Here is a 13,454-nt window from a genome sequence, read left to right as displayed (position 1 = left end):
AGTCAGGTTACCAGAGCAACCCAAAGCAGTTGAGTAGTGGGCAGTACCATGTCTTTACCACTAGCTTGGACAAGCGAGACCGGAAGGTTCAGAGACGGGCAGTCAACTCTGTTGAACCGGCCACACCCCGTTATCTACGTTGGTCTGAACAGCCAATCATATGGAGCAGAGAGGATTACCCACCCCAGGTCGATAATCCGGGTCAGTTAGCTCTGGTGGTGGCGCCTCAGGTGGGAGGTTATAAGTTCACCAAGGTGCTCATGGATGGAGGGAGCAGCATTAACATCCTATACTATGAAACCTTCCATCGTATGGGACTAACAGATAAGAATCTCAAACCGTCTAATACAGTATTCCACGGTGTAGTGCCTGGCAGATCAGCATATCCCATTGGTAAGATAGCTCTGGAAGTGGCCTTTGGGGATGATCATGATTCCAGATCAGAGACATTGACGTTTGAAGTGGTGAAAATCCAAAGTCCATATCATGCCCTGTTTGGGCGACCGGCATACGCCAAGTTTATGGCTCGGCCCTGTTATGTGTATTTGCAGCTCAAGATGTCGGGTCACAAGGGGACAATAACGGTTCACGGAAGCCGCAAAATTGCTTTGGAATGCGAGGAAGGAGATGCGGCTTATGCAGAGTCGGTTTGTGCCACCGAGGAGTTGAAGTACTATAAAGATAATGTTGATCCGGCGGACATGACTCCGTTGAAGAAGCCAACTACGGAGCATCATCCGGCCCTGAAGTTCAAATCGGCAGCAGAAACTAAGCTTGTTGACTTTGTACCTGGCGATTCGTCCAAGCAGTTCAGCATCAGTGCCAACTTGGATCCAAAATAGGAAAGCGCGCTCATCGAGTTCATCCGTGAGAATCGGGACATTTTTGCATGGAAGCCCTCTGACGTGCCAAATGTACCGAGGCAACTCGCTGAGCACACCCTTAATGTGGATCCTAAATATAAACCGGTGAAACAGTTCCTCCGCCGGTTTAATGAAGAAAGACGCAAGGTGATTGGAGAAGAGGTAGCCAGGCTCTTAGCAACTGGCTTTATTATTGAAGTTTTCCACCCTGAGTGGCTTGCCAATCCGGTGCTGGTCCTTAAGAAAGACGGCACCTGGCGCATGTGTGTGGATTACACAGATCTTAATAAGGCTTGTCCAGCAGATCCTTTTGCCCTCCCCCGTATTGATCAAATTATTGATGCTACGGCGGGTTGTGAGCGTTTAAGTTTTTTGGATGCATATTCTGGCTACCATCAGATCAAAATGGCAGTTCAGGACCAGGAGAAGACAGCATTTATAACTCCCTTTGGAGCCTTCTGCTATGTGTCTATGCCCTTCGGGCTCAAGAGTGCCCAGGCAACTTACCAACGGTGTGTACAAAATTGTCTTCACAAGCAGATTGGCCGTAATGTACATGCTTACGTGGATGATATCGTGGTTAAATCCAGGGAAAAGGAGACTCTGATTGATAATTTGAGAGAAACCTTTGATAACCTGAGAACATACAAGATGATGCTTAATCCAGACAAATGTGTCTTTGGTGTACCAGCGGGCAAGCTATTGGGTTTTCTAGTGTCCAACAGGGGAATTGAGGCTAATCCGGAGAAGATCACGGCTATCACCTCCCTGCCTAAACCGAAGTGTATCAATGATGTTCAATGCTTGGCAGGCCGGATTGCTGTGCTAAGCCGGTTTATCAGTCGCCTGGGTGAGAAGGCAATCCCTTTGTATCAGATGTTGAAAAAGACGGATCAGTTTGTCTGGAGTTCTGCTGCTGATGAAGCATTTGAAGACTTAAAGCGGCAATTGGCCAATCCGCCTGTGCTCGCCGCTCCCATTGACAAGGAGCTGTTACTGCTGTATGTTGCTGCTAATGTTCGAGCGGTCAGCGTAGCTATTGTGGTGGAGCGAAAAGAGGCAGGTAAGGAGCACCCGGTTCAACGTTCGGTCTATTATATCAGCGAGGTGCTCATTGAGTCCAAACAAAGGTATCCGCATTGGCAGAAGCTGGTGTATGGAGTTTTTATGGCAAGCCGGAAGCTTAAGCAATATTTCCAAGGGCACTCAATTACGGTAGTCAGTTCTGCTCCTTTGGGAGATATCATCCAGAACCGGGAAGCAACTGGCCGGATTGCAAAGTGGGCCATAGAGTTGGGGCCGTACGGTTTGAAGTATGTGCCTCGGACAGCAGTTAAGTCTCAAGCACTTGTTGATTTCATCAATGACTGGACGGAAATGCAAGCACCTGAAGAAAAGCCGGATCATACGTATTGGACCATCCATTTTGACGGATCCAGGCAGTTGGAAGGCTCGGGGGCTGGAGTCGTATTAACTTCCCCACGAGGTGATAAGTTTTGTTATGTTCTCCGTTTAATGTTCCCTTGTACTAACAATGCAGCTGAGTATGAAGCCTTGCTCCATGGTCTCTGGATGGCTAAGGAGATGAATCTAAGTCGAGTTAAGTGCTTCGGTGACTCGGACCTTGTGGCTCAGCAAGTGTCTAGCACTTGGGACTCCAAGGACCCACTCATGGCAGCATATCATCGTGAGGTAGATATTGTTGCAGGTTATTTCAGAGGCTATCAGGTGGACCACGTGGACCGGCGGAAAAATGAAGCGGCGGACGCTTTAAGCCGGCTGGGCTCTCAGCGCAAACCGGTCCCGCCCAATGTTTTTCTGGATGTGCTGCACAACCCATCAGTGAAGATCCCTGGTGAAGAGGATTTGGCTATTCCTGATCCGGAGGCTCAATGGGTAGCAGTTCTTCATGTTATTCCGGATTGGACGCTTCCTTACCTGGCGTACAAGAACCGGGGCGAGTTGCCAGAAGATGAGATTCTGGCCCGGCAGATAATCCGGCGATCCAAGTCCATGGCTATCATCAACGGTGAGTTGCATCATTGCAGTGTATCAGGAGCTTTTCAACGTTGCGTGTCTCCTGAAGAAGGCCGTGAAATTTTGCGTGAGATCCACGAAGGAGATTGTGGTCACCACGTCGGTTCAAAGTCTCTGGTGGCTAAAGCGTTCCGCCATGGTTTCTATTGGTTAACTGCTCATGCTGATGCGGAGGATCTGGTCAGACGATGTGATGGTTGTCAAAGGTTTTCAAGACGTGCTCATGTACCGGCTCAAGAATTGAGAATGATTCCAATTACTTGGCCGTTTGCGACTTGGGGGCTGGATATGGTTGGGCCTTTCAAAAGGTCCAAAGATAAGAAGACCCACCTCCTGGTGGCGGTTGAGAAGTTTACAAAGTGGGTGGAGGCAGAACCTGTTAGCAAGTGTGATGCGGCCACGGCGGTTTAGTTCATCAAAAAGGTGATTTTCCGGTTTGGTTTTCCGCACAATATTATCACAGATAATGGTACCAATTTGTCCAAAGGTGCTGTAAAGGAGTTCTGCGAACGGGAGCACATCCGGCTCGACGTTTCATTAGTGGCACATCCACAGTCCAATGGTCAAGCAGAAAGAGCTAATCAAGAGATCTTGAGAGGCATCAAGCCCCGGCTCATGGTTCCTTTGCAGAGAAGCCGGGTTGTTGGGTAGAAGAATTACCATCTGTGTTATGGAGCATCAATACAACACCCAACAGATCAACAGGATACACACCGTTCTTCATGGTTTATGGAGCGGAGGCGGTTCTCCCCAGTGATATCTGTCATGATTCACCTTGTGTCACGGCTTATATTGAAGCGGACAACGAGACAGCACGGCAAGATGCTTTGGACCGGTTGGATGAAGAGCGTGACATCGCAGCCGCCCGATCGGCGATTTACCAGCAGGATCTTCGTCGTTATCACAGTCGCCGAGTCAGAACCAGAGCCTTTCAGGAAGGAGATTTGGTGCTTCGGCTCATCCAAGATCAGACTGGTATGCATAAGCTATCCCCACCTTGGGAGGGGCCTTTCGTGGTCAGCAAGAATCTGCACAATGGGTCGTACTATCTGATCGATATTCGAGAGCATAAGGACTCACGTACATCAGAGGAGGAGACTAGCAGGCCATGGAATATAGCTCATCTTCGACCTTACTATACCTGAGCCATGGGCTATACTTATGTACATATTACGACAATGTATATATTATGATAATAAACCGGAACCTCAGCTAAAGTGGGGTATCTGTTCTTTTACATCATGTGAGGTTACACGGAGTTGCTCTAAAGCGGCCTCCGGTTTACCCCTTGAGTTCGCTTTGCTAAAAGCATCGTGTTATATCACTTGGAGGATTGATCGTGTCCGAACCAATACCATGCCTCTTGATAGGCGAAAGCCACCAGATCACTTGGGGACTTGGTCATGTCTAAACCAGTCATGCCTCTTGATTGGCCTAAGGCCACAGAATCACTTGGGGGATTGGTCGAACCCGAACCATGACCACGCCATTTGGTCGGCATAAATGCCACAAGAATCACTTGGGGACCTGGCTAACTAGAACCATAGTTACACCTAACGGGAGCTTGGTCGTGTTTGGCCATGGTTACGCCATTTGATCAGCTTAAATAAATCTTTTTTGGCAAACCTTTTTGTCGTTGCTTTTGCTTCATACTTTTCTTTGAAGGGGGTTTTTTGCTTTTTATTGTGTTCTTTAAACCGACAAAGTTTTTTAACCAATCAATTGACGAAACACAGTTCACGTCAATCCGGAGACTATTTGTCCGGTTTGATCCTTGTTGTTAACATCCTCTTATGGAGTAACACGATGTTTATTATAACCCGACACGGTTTACATGGTAACCAGCGTCATATACATATACAGGAGTTGTTATTTCCTCCAACAGTGTGGGTTTGCAAAACTCCGCTTCAAGGTTGGCCAAGCCAACTTCACACTCAACGGTGGCAGGTATTATGTATCTCAAAATTTTGATCATATACTTAAAATTTTGTTTTGGATGTTTTGACTTTATATATACAGACATCATATTCCGCCTGACGGTACAACCGCGGTGGCACTTAACGAATTTCTTATTTCAGAAAGTATTTTGGAAAGTTCATTACCACAGGAAGAACAAGTTATGCACGAAGGCATATCAACAACAAAGGTATCAGCTAGCCTATTACAAGGCAACATGGTGCCCATAATAACATAATTGTTTTTCACAAAGGAGAGGCAGTTTTAAAACCGGCTTCCGGTTTAAGCTTGGCCACCAGCCTGGCCTGATGGTTGTGGGTCATCCTGCGCCGCTTCAGCTTCCGTTTCTCTACCCGGTGGCTGGAAATCCACAGTTGTCCAGTTGATTCCCATTAATGCTTGAAAAACAGCTTCGTCATGGATTAGCGAAGACGGGTCAATATCGGGAGCGTAAGTATGCTTACGGATTGGAGGGATCAGATTTTCCGATTCATGGATTGGTGCAGCTATTCGCTTGTTCTGGTTGTCATATTGGGCTTGATAATGAGACAAATCTACTTCCTCAGCCAGTTGACAAGCTAGCGGACGTACCTCCCGGTTTATGGCTCGCAAATCCGCTTCACCAAATTCTGACCCGTCTTCCTTCAAGCTGGGATAACCCTGAGCCGCTTCAATAGGATCAAAATCCAGCACCCAGGCTTTTGCCCGGATTAAAGCATTGATTGCACCGGTTTGAGCAGCAGATTTCTTCAGCTCTTCAACACGGGTAGGAAGCACTGACAGTTTCATCAGAGTATCTTGAATCAAACTGGGCGCCGGTTTGTTATGAGATGCGGTACAAATGATCCGTTGGGCACCAGTATACAATTGTTCAACCAATGTATAGGCGGCTTTCAATTTCTTCCGCACGTCTGACCCCAAATGACCAATGCGTGTCCCTGAAATACCATAAAGGGTTAATAAATCGGCGACTCTGTAAGAAGGCAGAGCCAATTCAGAAGGCAAGCTGGCTTACAAAAGATAGCAGTGGTCATGGCATGAACGTGCCGCTTTATGCTGGTCAGTTCATCCGTCACTGCTTTTAGTGCAGCCTCGGCATCCTCTGCTTGTTTGATCAAAGCGGACTTTTCAGTGGCCCAATCCGCCCGTTTCTTCTTGAAGTTCTCCTTAAGTTGTTCCATGGCGCTTAAAGCACTGGCCAATTCCTCTTTTGCTTTGGAGGTTTCAGCTTGTTGGGTTTTCAGGTTTTCTTGAAGATCGATGACTTGGTTTTCTTTCACCTTCAGCTCCGCCTGCAGGCATACAGATATATGTTTCAACGAATCGGTAGAAGGATTCAAGTACCAACCACATAACAAGTTATGCGCTTAACACTTGGGGGCTAATGCATATTCGATCCTCATCTTTCAAAATTGTTTACAAAGTCCCAAGATCAATACAAGCATTCAACTTGGCACTTGGGGGCTAATGGCTATTTGATCATATGTATTCTGATACGGCAGTTTCAGTTACTTAAAGTACCGGTTTAACTACGCTAAGTTGAACCGGCCCTTGGAGGCTACATCAGCAAATTTCAAAGTATCGAGATTTATATTATTAAGTCCCGGTTTGAAAGGATAGTTCAAACCGGCCCTTGGGGGCTAGGAGAGTCAGCAAGAATCAAAGCATACAAGCAGGAAGGAGTATATGGAAGTTACCTCATATTTATCTTTCATCATATTAACCAGAACGGCTTCGTAGTCACGGCTGGTATACAGCCGGTTCAGATAGCTGGAATGGATATCTTGGGCGTTCAGAGCAGCGTAAGCCGTCAGATCAGTGTTCCACGTGCCTTTGCCAAAAGCAGCAAATTCTCCCTTGGCAGAATGTTTGGATAAAGCGACAGGATTGCTTGGCTCAGTATGACCAGTGCCAGTAATGACAACCTCATCATCCTTGGTACCACCGGTTTGCACTGGAGCTGTTGGCTTGTCAGTAGGTTTTGCTGGACCGGTGGAGCTTTCAATCCGGATGGAACCTATGGGCTGATGGATAGGACCTGAGGTATCAGTAGGTCTCTCTTCAGCAATAAGATCATCATCTGGCTGCGGTGGATTGTTGGGAATATCCTCAGAGATAGCCGCTTCAAGAATGACATCTTCTTCGGCCGCTTTGTCCAGGCGGGCCTTCTTGCTTGGCCTAGGTTTGGCCCTGAGAAGAATAATCAAATTAAATATAGCATGTGTTCTAAGGCAATGTACTGCAAACATCACAATAAATATAGCTTACCCAAGCATCGTTTTGAGCGGCGGGAGCTGACTAGTTGATGACTCGCCAGAAGATGAGTGGGAAATAACCTGGTAATCGGAGTCAGACGGATTAAGAGATTGATGAAAGCAGCCCGCTTTAGGACAAGCACTGACAAGCGAATTAGAGACCTCAGAATGACGTTTCTGAACCGGACTGTTCGGTAAATCGGCGGAGGTAACTATCTGGCCGCTGTGTCGGGTGGTGCGGCGAGCTTCGTGTTGTTGAGTCTTCATAAGAAGTTTATGATCCAAATAAGCAAGAGGATGAGAAAATTTAACTTTCCGGTTTGCCTAACGGATTTTTTGTGAAGGCAAAGTTTCTGAATCGGAAGAGAGAATAATTACCTCTGCAACATCCGCGTGGCTGGCTTCGGCATCATCCTGACAAATATCATCATCAATAAGACGCATGGAAAATAAACCAAATTCAGCAAAGAAAAAAATCAAAGTCTTACAGCTGGCGGTTTGTTGGTAGTACAGAAGGAAAGCAGGCCGGTTCTAGCGCAGACGTGTTCCGGTTCATTCAGTATTTTACGCACAGCCTCTGTGATTTCTTCACCGGAGAGCTGGAGTTTTGAGTGTCGCAGTGGGTCATCAACACTATCAGTATACTCGCACATCAAACCGGAGCGCTGACTAAGGGGCAGTATGCTCCATGATATCCAACAGCGAGCGAGATCAACCCCTGTCAAACCGTTGGCCATAAAGGCTCTGAGCTTTGACAGCTGGGGAGCATATTTGCTTCTCTCCTGGGCAGTCAATCTTTGAGGAAAAGGGTGTGTATTGCTGAGCCGCTCTGGACGAAAGCCAGGCAAGGGATTCTCACCAGCAGGGGAGGTGTCTTTGCAGTAGAACCATGTCTGATTCCACTCCTTGGGGTGACTGTGCAGCTTGGCGTGAGGGTATGTGACCTCTTTCCTTTTTTGAATCGCCATGCCACCCAACTCCGTATTGGAGCCATCAGTAAACTCAGTACGGCGGTTTAGATGGAAAAGATCTCTGAATAATTCCACTGTGGGTTCCTCTTGAAAGAACACCTCACAGAGCACTTGGAAGTGGCACATATTTGTAACAGAGTTGGGGCCAGTGTCTTGCGGATGGAGTTGGAAATCAGCTAAAACATCCCGGTAAAATTTAGAACCGGGCGGTTTAAAGCCCCGGGCTAGGTGATCTACGAAAACAACAACCTCTCCTTCACGAGGTGTGGGGGGGCATTCTTTGCCAAGAGCCCTCCAATGGATGGTATCTTTGCTGCCCAAGGCGCCAATCAGGACTAAATCGTCCAGTTGATCCTCTGTGACGCGAGAAGGGACCCAATTGCACTCATACACTTGCTTGGCCATGGTGGAATCTACAAGGTAGAAGATCCCGGTTCAAAAATGCACTTGATCAAGGTACGTTGGTATGGGCACTGTTAAACCGGAGACAGAACTATCTGAACCGAAGTTTCATGAAGCAACCAACATCTGGCGGTTCAACAAGGGGACTAATGGTATATACCGGTTTGTCAAATTTTTCTACAAAGTTAAACCGCCTGATCTAAGCATTGAACAGTCAAGACTGCAGATGAGTAAGTACGCAAAAACAGATTTCACAAGATTATACTACAGCTTTGGATCTGGAACATGTTTATAAAGGAGATAAATATTCAAAGCCCAAAAGGAGCAGTGCCGAATCAATAAGCAAAGGTACGGATAAGATCTATGGTCTTAATATGCGAAAGTGAAAACGAAGGATAAAAACTACTGCTACACAGAGTGAAGATTCACAGACTCGTCTAAGGATCTATCACATGAACAAGAAACAAGCGACGAACGTTAGAGAACATGGAAACCCTAGAACAGATCTATGATGAAAAGGATAGAAGACTTACCAGAGCTGAGGAAGGAGCGGAAGGTCGCCGTGGTGCTCTAGTACGCTCAGGTCGATGCAGCGGCCAAAGCTGGTGCAGAGGTCGACGGCGGCGGCGGAGCTCTGAAGCTGGGCGACGCGAGGAAGAAGAAGCAGAAGGGCACGAAGGGGAAAAAGAAATGACCCTTCGGTCCTATTTATAAAGCAAGGGACATGGGTCAGGCGCAAAAATCAAGGGGCCACAAGTTTGGAAACAGAGCTATCGCCTCGATTATCGCAGATATATTAAACAAGAAGGTATCATGGATAGTTTCTTGATGACAGATGACGTCACACCGGTTTACAGCAATCAGAGAAGATGACATCATGGCGGTTCACCAAACTACAAGAAGATGTTGAAGCTGAAGTTTTTGCTAAGGATTGACATGAACCTGTTCAAATCAATCCGGGGCCTAATGTTGGGGATATTACTACTGGGCGTAAACCGGCCTATCTGGGCCGGGTTAACTTCATCAGCAGTTAAGTATGTTAAAGCCCATGAAGGTAGATGAGGGCTCAAGACCCATAATCGGTTGAGAGCCTGTAGCCGTAAACCGGCGGGAATATGTAACTTGTATTGTAAGTTAGGAATAAGTAGAGACCAAACCGGACACATCTATGAGCCGGTGTTGGGACTCTGTAAACCGACGGGCGTCACCCATGTATATAAGGGGATGACCCGGCGGCGGTTCAAGGACAACAGACAACAACTCGAGACATAGGCGAAGCTTGTTTGCTCCCTAGTCATCGAAACACCCATCAATTCCATCACAACTAGACGTAGGCTTTTACCTTCATCGAAGGGGCCGAACTAGTATAAACTCACTTGCGTCCTTGTGTCCGCTTTAACCCCTTCAAGCTAACCCGTCGCGATGGCTCCACGACTAAGTCCTTTCTCTAGGACATCTGCCGTGACAAAACCATGACAGATATGATCACCTTTAATAAGCTTATCAAGATTTCGCATGCCCACATGGCCTAACCTTCTATGCCACAACCAACCTTTAGAAGATTTAGCAATTAAGAAAGTTCTAGGTTGAGCCTTTTTAGTGAAATCAACAATGTATAGATCACCTCTACGTATACCGGTAAAGACCATTTTATGATTATCTCTACGAAACACTTGGCAATCTACTTCAGTAAATAGGACATTGATGACCCACAAGTATAGGGGATCTATCCTAGTCCTTTCGATAAGTAAGAGTGTCCAACCCAATAAGGAGCAGAAGGAAATGATAAGCAGTTTTCAGTAAGGTATTCTCTTCAAGCACTGAAATTATCGGTAACAGATAGTTTTATGATAAGGTAATTTATAACGGGTAACAAGTAATAAAAGTAAATAAGGTGCAGCAAGATGGCCCAATCCTTTTTGTAGCAAAGGACAAGCCTGGACAAACTCTTATATAAAGGAAAGCGCTCCCGAGGAACATGGGAATTATCGTCAAGCTAGTTTTCATCACGTTCATATGATTCACGTTCGGTACTTTGATAATTTGATATGTGGGTGGACCTGTGCTTGGGTACTTTCCTTCCTTGGACAAGCATCCCACTTACAATTAACCCCTATTGCAAGCATCCACAACTACAAAATAAGTATTAAGGTAAACCTAACCATAGCATGAAACATATGGATCCAAATCAGCCCGTTACGGAGCAACGCATAAACTAGGGTTTAAGCTTCTGTCACTCTAGCAACCCATCATCTACTTATTACTTCCCAATGCCTTCCCCTTGGCCCAAACAATGGTGAAGTGTCATGTAGTCGACGTTCACATGACACCACTAGAGGAAAGACAACATACATCTCATCAAAATATCGAACGTGAATCATATGATGGGTGGGTGGGTGGCCCCCCTCTGGTACTTCTTTCGCCCAATATTTTTTATATATTCTGAAACGTGCTCCCGTGAAGTTTCAGGACTTTTGGAGTTGTGCAGAATAGGTCTCTAATATTTGCTCATTTTCCAGTCCAGAATTCTAGCTGCGGGCATTCTCTCTCTTCATGTAAACCTTGTGAAATAAGAGAGAATAGGCATAAGTATTGCGACATATTGTGTAGTAACAACCCATAATGCAATAAATATCGATATAAAAGCATGATGAAAAATGGACGTATCAACTCCCCCAAGTTTAGACCTCGCTTGTCCAAAAGAAAAAGCCGATATCGAAACATATGTCCACATGTTTAGAGATAGAGGTGTCGATAATATAAAATACGAACATGATGGCATCATGATCATTTTTATAATAGCAACATATATATATATATATATATATATATATATATATATATATATGATGGGTCTATTCTAATAACATCTCTTAAGACCTTATTCTAATAACATTTTCGTCTTATTCTGATAACACCCCGACTAACCCACGCAAAAAAAAGAAACCCACCCCACCTCCACCCACTCCTCCCCTATCCCCTCCACCTTCTTCCTCCCATGCCCCAGCCCCCGATCCACCAACCCACCGTCGCGTCCCCAGGCTGGCGACCTCTCACCGCCACGCCACCTCCCTCCCCTACACCTTCGCGCCACCTCCACCCCCCTGCGCCACCGCACCACCTCGAACCACCTACCCTCCACGCCGACCTGCCCCCGCGCAGGCCAGCCACCGGATCCGCCCATCGCAGTCCTCCCACGCGTGGTCGGCGTCGAATCCGCGCGTCGCCGTCCCTGCCAACCACTTGGCCGAGAGCAGCTGGATCCGCCCTGTCGTTATCCTCCCGCGGCTGCTCGACGACGGATCCACGCCAAGACATCCTGGGGGCGTCCTCTCCGTCCCCATATGAAGGGTAACTTGGCTTCGCAGATCGGATGGTCAGCCGGTGAGCTCGACGGTCGCCGGTGACTCTCCCCTCCCAGTTCCTCCACCTCCTGCCTACCACCATAGAGCGCATCCAGAGGGGCGTGGGGGTGTCCGACGGCCTTCCCTTCCTTGCCATGTCAAACCCCGACCTCCACTCTCGGCGCGAGGAGTGCAAAATCACCCCGGCGAGGTCCACGACGCGTCCATCCCGGTGGCTCGCGTGCAAGGTCTCGGGCACCATGGCTTGTTCAGACGTGGGCGCCATGGTCTCCTGCTACAGACGTGGGAGCCATGGTCTCCTGCTACAGACATGGCGTGCAAGGTCTCGGGCGCCATGGTCTCCTGCTACAGACGTTCGCTACCCCGACGGTGGCAGTTGGCTGTGACGCCTGCTGCAGTCCATACCCAGCGTGGTGGTTCGTTCCCCAGCGGCGACCTTCTGCCCTCCTCCCGATCGTGCTTGGGATCCCACGCGGTGAAGGTCAAACAGCAGTGACGAACCCGTTCAGTTCAGAAAGTTTTTCTTCCTTTTTTCTGAACTTTGGATGTGCAGTGCAGTCGGATGCCGCGAGCAGTGCGCCGCACCTTGATTTTAATTTTGTTTGTGTGTTGAACAGATTCTAGGTTGGCCTTGCAGTTCACTGGCAAGAATCTGCCTCTCCCCTGCATAGATGTAGTTTGGCCAGAAGGGCTCTGTAGACCGGCGGTTCAGCTCGCGAATGCTTTCAGTTTGCCGACACCCACATGGTCGTGCAGCTCGCTGGCACACGCAGTCCTCCCCCCAGCGGCATGCAGTACGACACTCTCACTGGTCCAGCCCACTGGCTGCACCTACGCGCGACGACGATGAAGAGCGTGGCGTGCAGCTCGTCGCGGCTCGGCTTGCAGCTCGGCTTGTCGCGGCATGCAGTCCGCTTGGTATGTTGGAGAGGTTCATTTTTCATGAAAAAAAGGTTGATGCAGACCACTTTGAGGAGTACTGTGGTCCACTTCAGTCAAATGCATTTATTTTTTGTAAAAGTATATGCAGTCCGTTTGGGAACTGCTTGCGGTTTGCACGGCTGGTGTGTGAAGTGTGCGATGTGCTCGTGTGTTTCAAAACTCGGTCGATACTATGAAGTGCACGATGTGCTTGTGTGTTTCAAAACTCGGTCGATTCCGTCAAACACATGCAGTGCACTTGGTCCTCGGATGTGGTTCATTTTTGAGAGCGACGATGTTCACTTGTTCCCAAGATGAAAGTGCGAAAAATTTAGCGAAACAACAAGATAGTAGTGCCGTTCACTTGGATATATGTTGAGGTTCACTTGCCCTCGTCTCTGCGGTCCACTCTCATTCATAGAAAATATTGAAAAAAGACAACAAAAACTCGTCTGAGAAAAATTTACGTCCGACAAAAGAATTCATGAAGTTCATTTGACTCTTTGATGCAGTGCGGTTTTCTGTCTGATGCGGTACGCACGTCGAATAGTTCGGATGAGACTAACAGAAATTCAACAGAAACAAAAACATCTCGAAGAAGTTCTCTTCTTATCGGATGTAGGTCACTCGCTTAGTCCCTACGGTCCACTCGTTAGAAAAAAAGAGAAAAAAGTAAACTTAACT

General features: G+C 47.4%; 1 long non-coding RNA gene across 1 annotated transcript; it reads left to right on the top strand.

Moving 5' to 3' along the window:
- Positions 1-11,442: 11,442 nt before the first annotated feature.
- LOC125508043 (uncharacterized) lies at positions 11,443-13,037 on the top strand. Its single transcript, XR_015604033.1, has 2 exons — positions 11,443-12,330; positions 12,467-13,037. It is a non-coding gene; the product is annotated as an uncharacterized LOC125508043 (long non-coding RNA).
- Positions 13,038-13,454: the final 417 nt, after the last annotated feature.

This window comes from Triticum urartu, chromosome 5A, assembly GCF_056163025.1.
Source record: "Triticum urartu cultivar PI428250 chromosome 5A, HENAU_Tu73, whole genome shotgun sequence".
NCBI lineage: Eukaryota > Viridiplantae > Streptophyta > Magnoliopsida > Poales > Poaceae > Triticum > Triticum urartu.
This window is presented reverse-complemented; position numbering and strand designations above follow the sequence as displayed.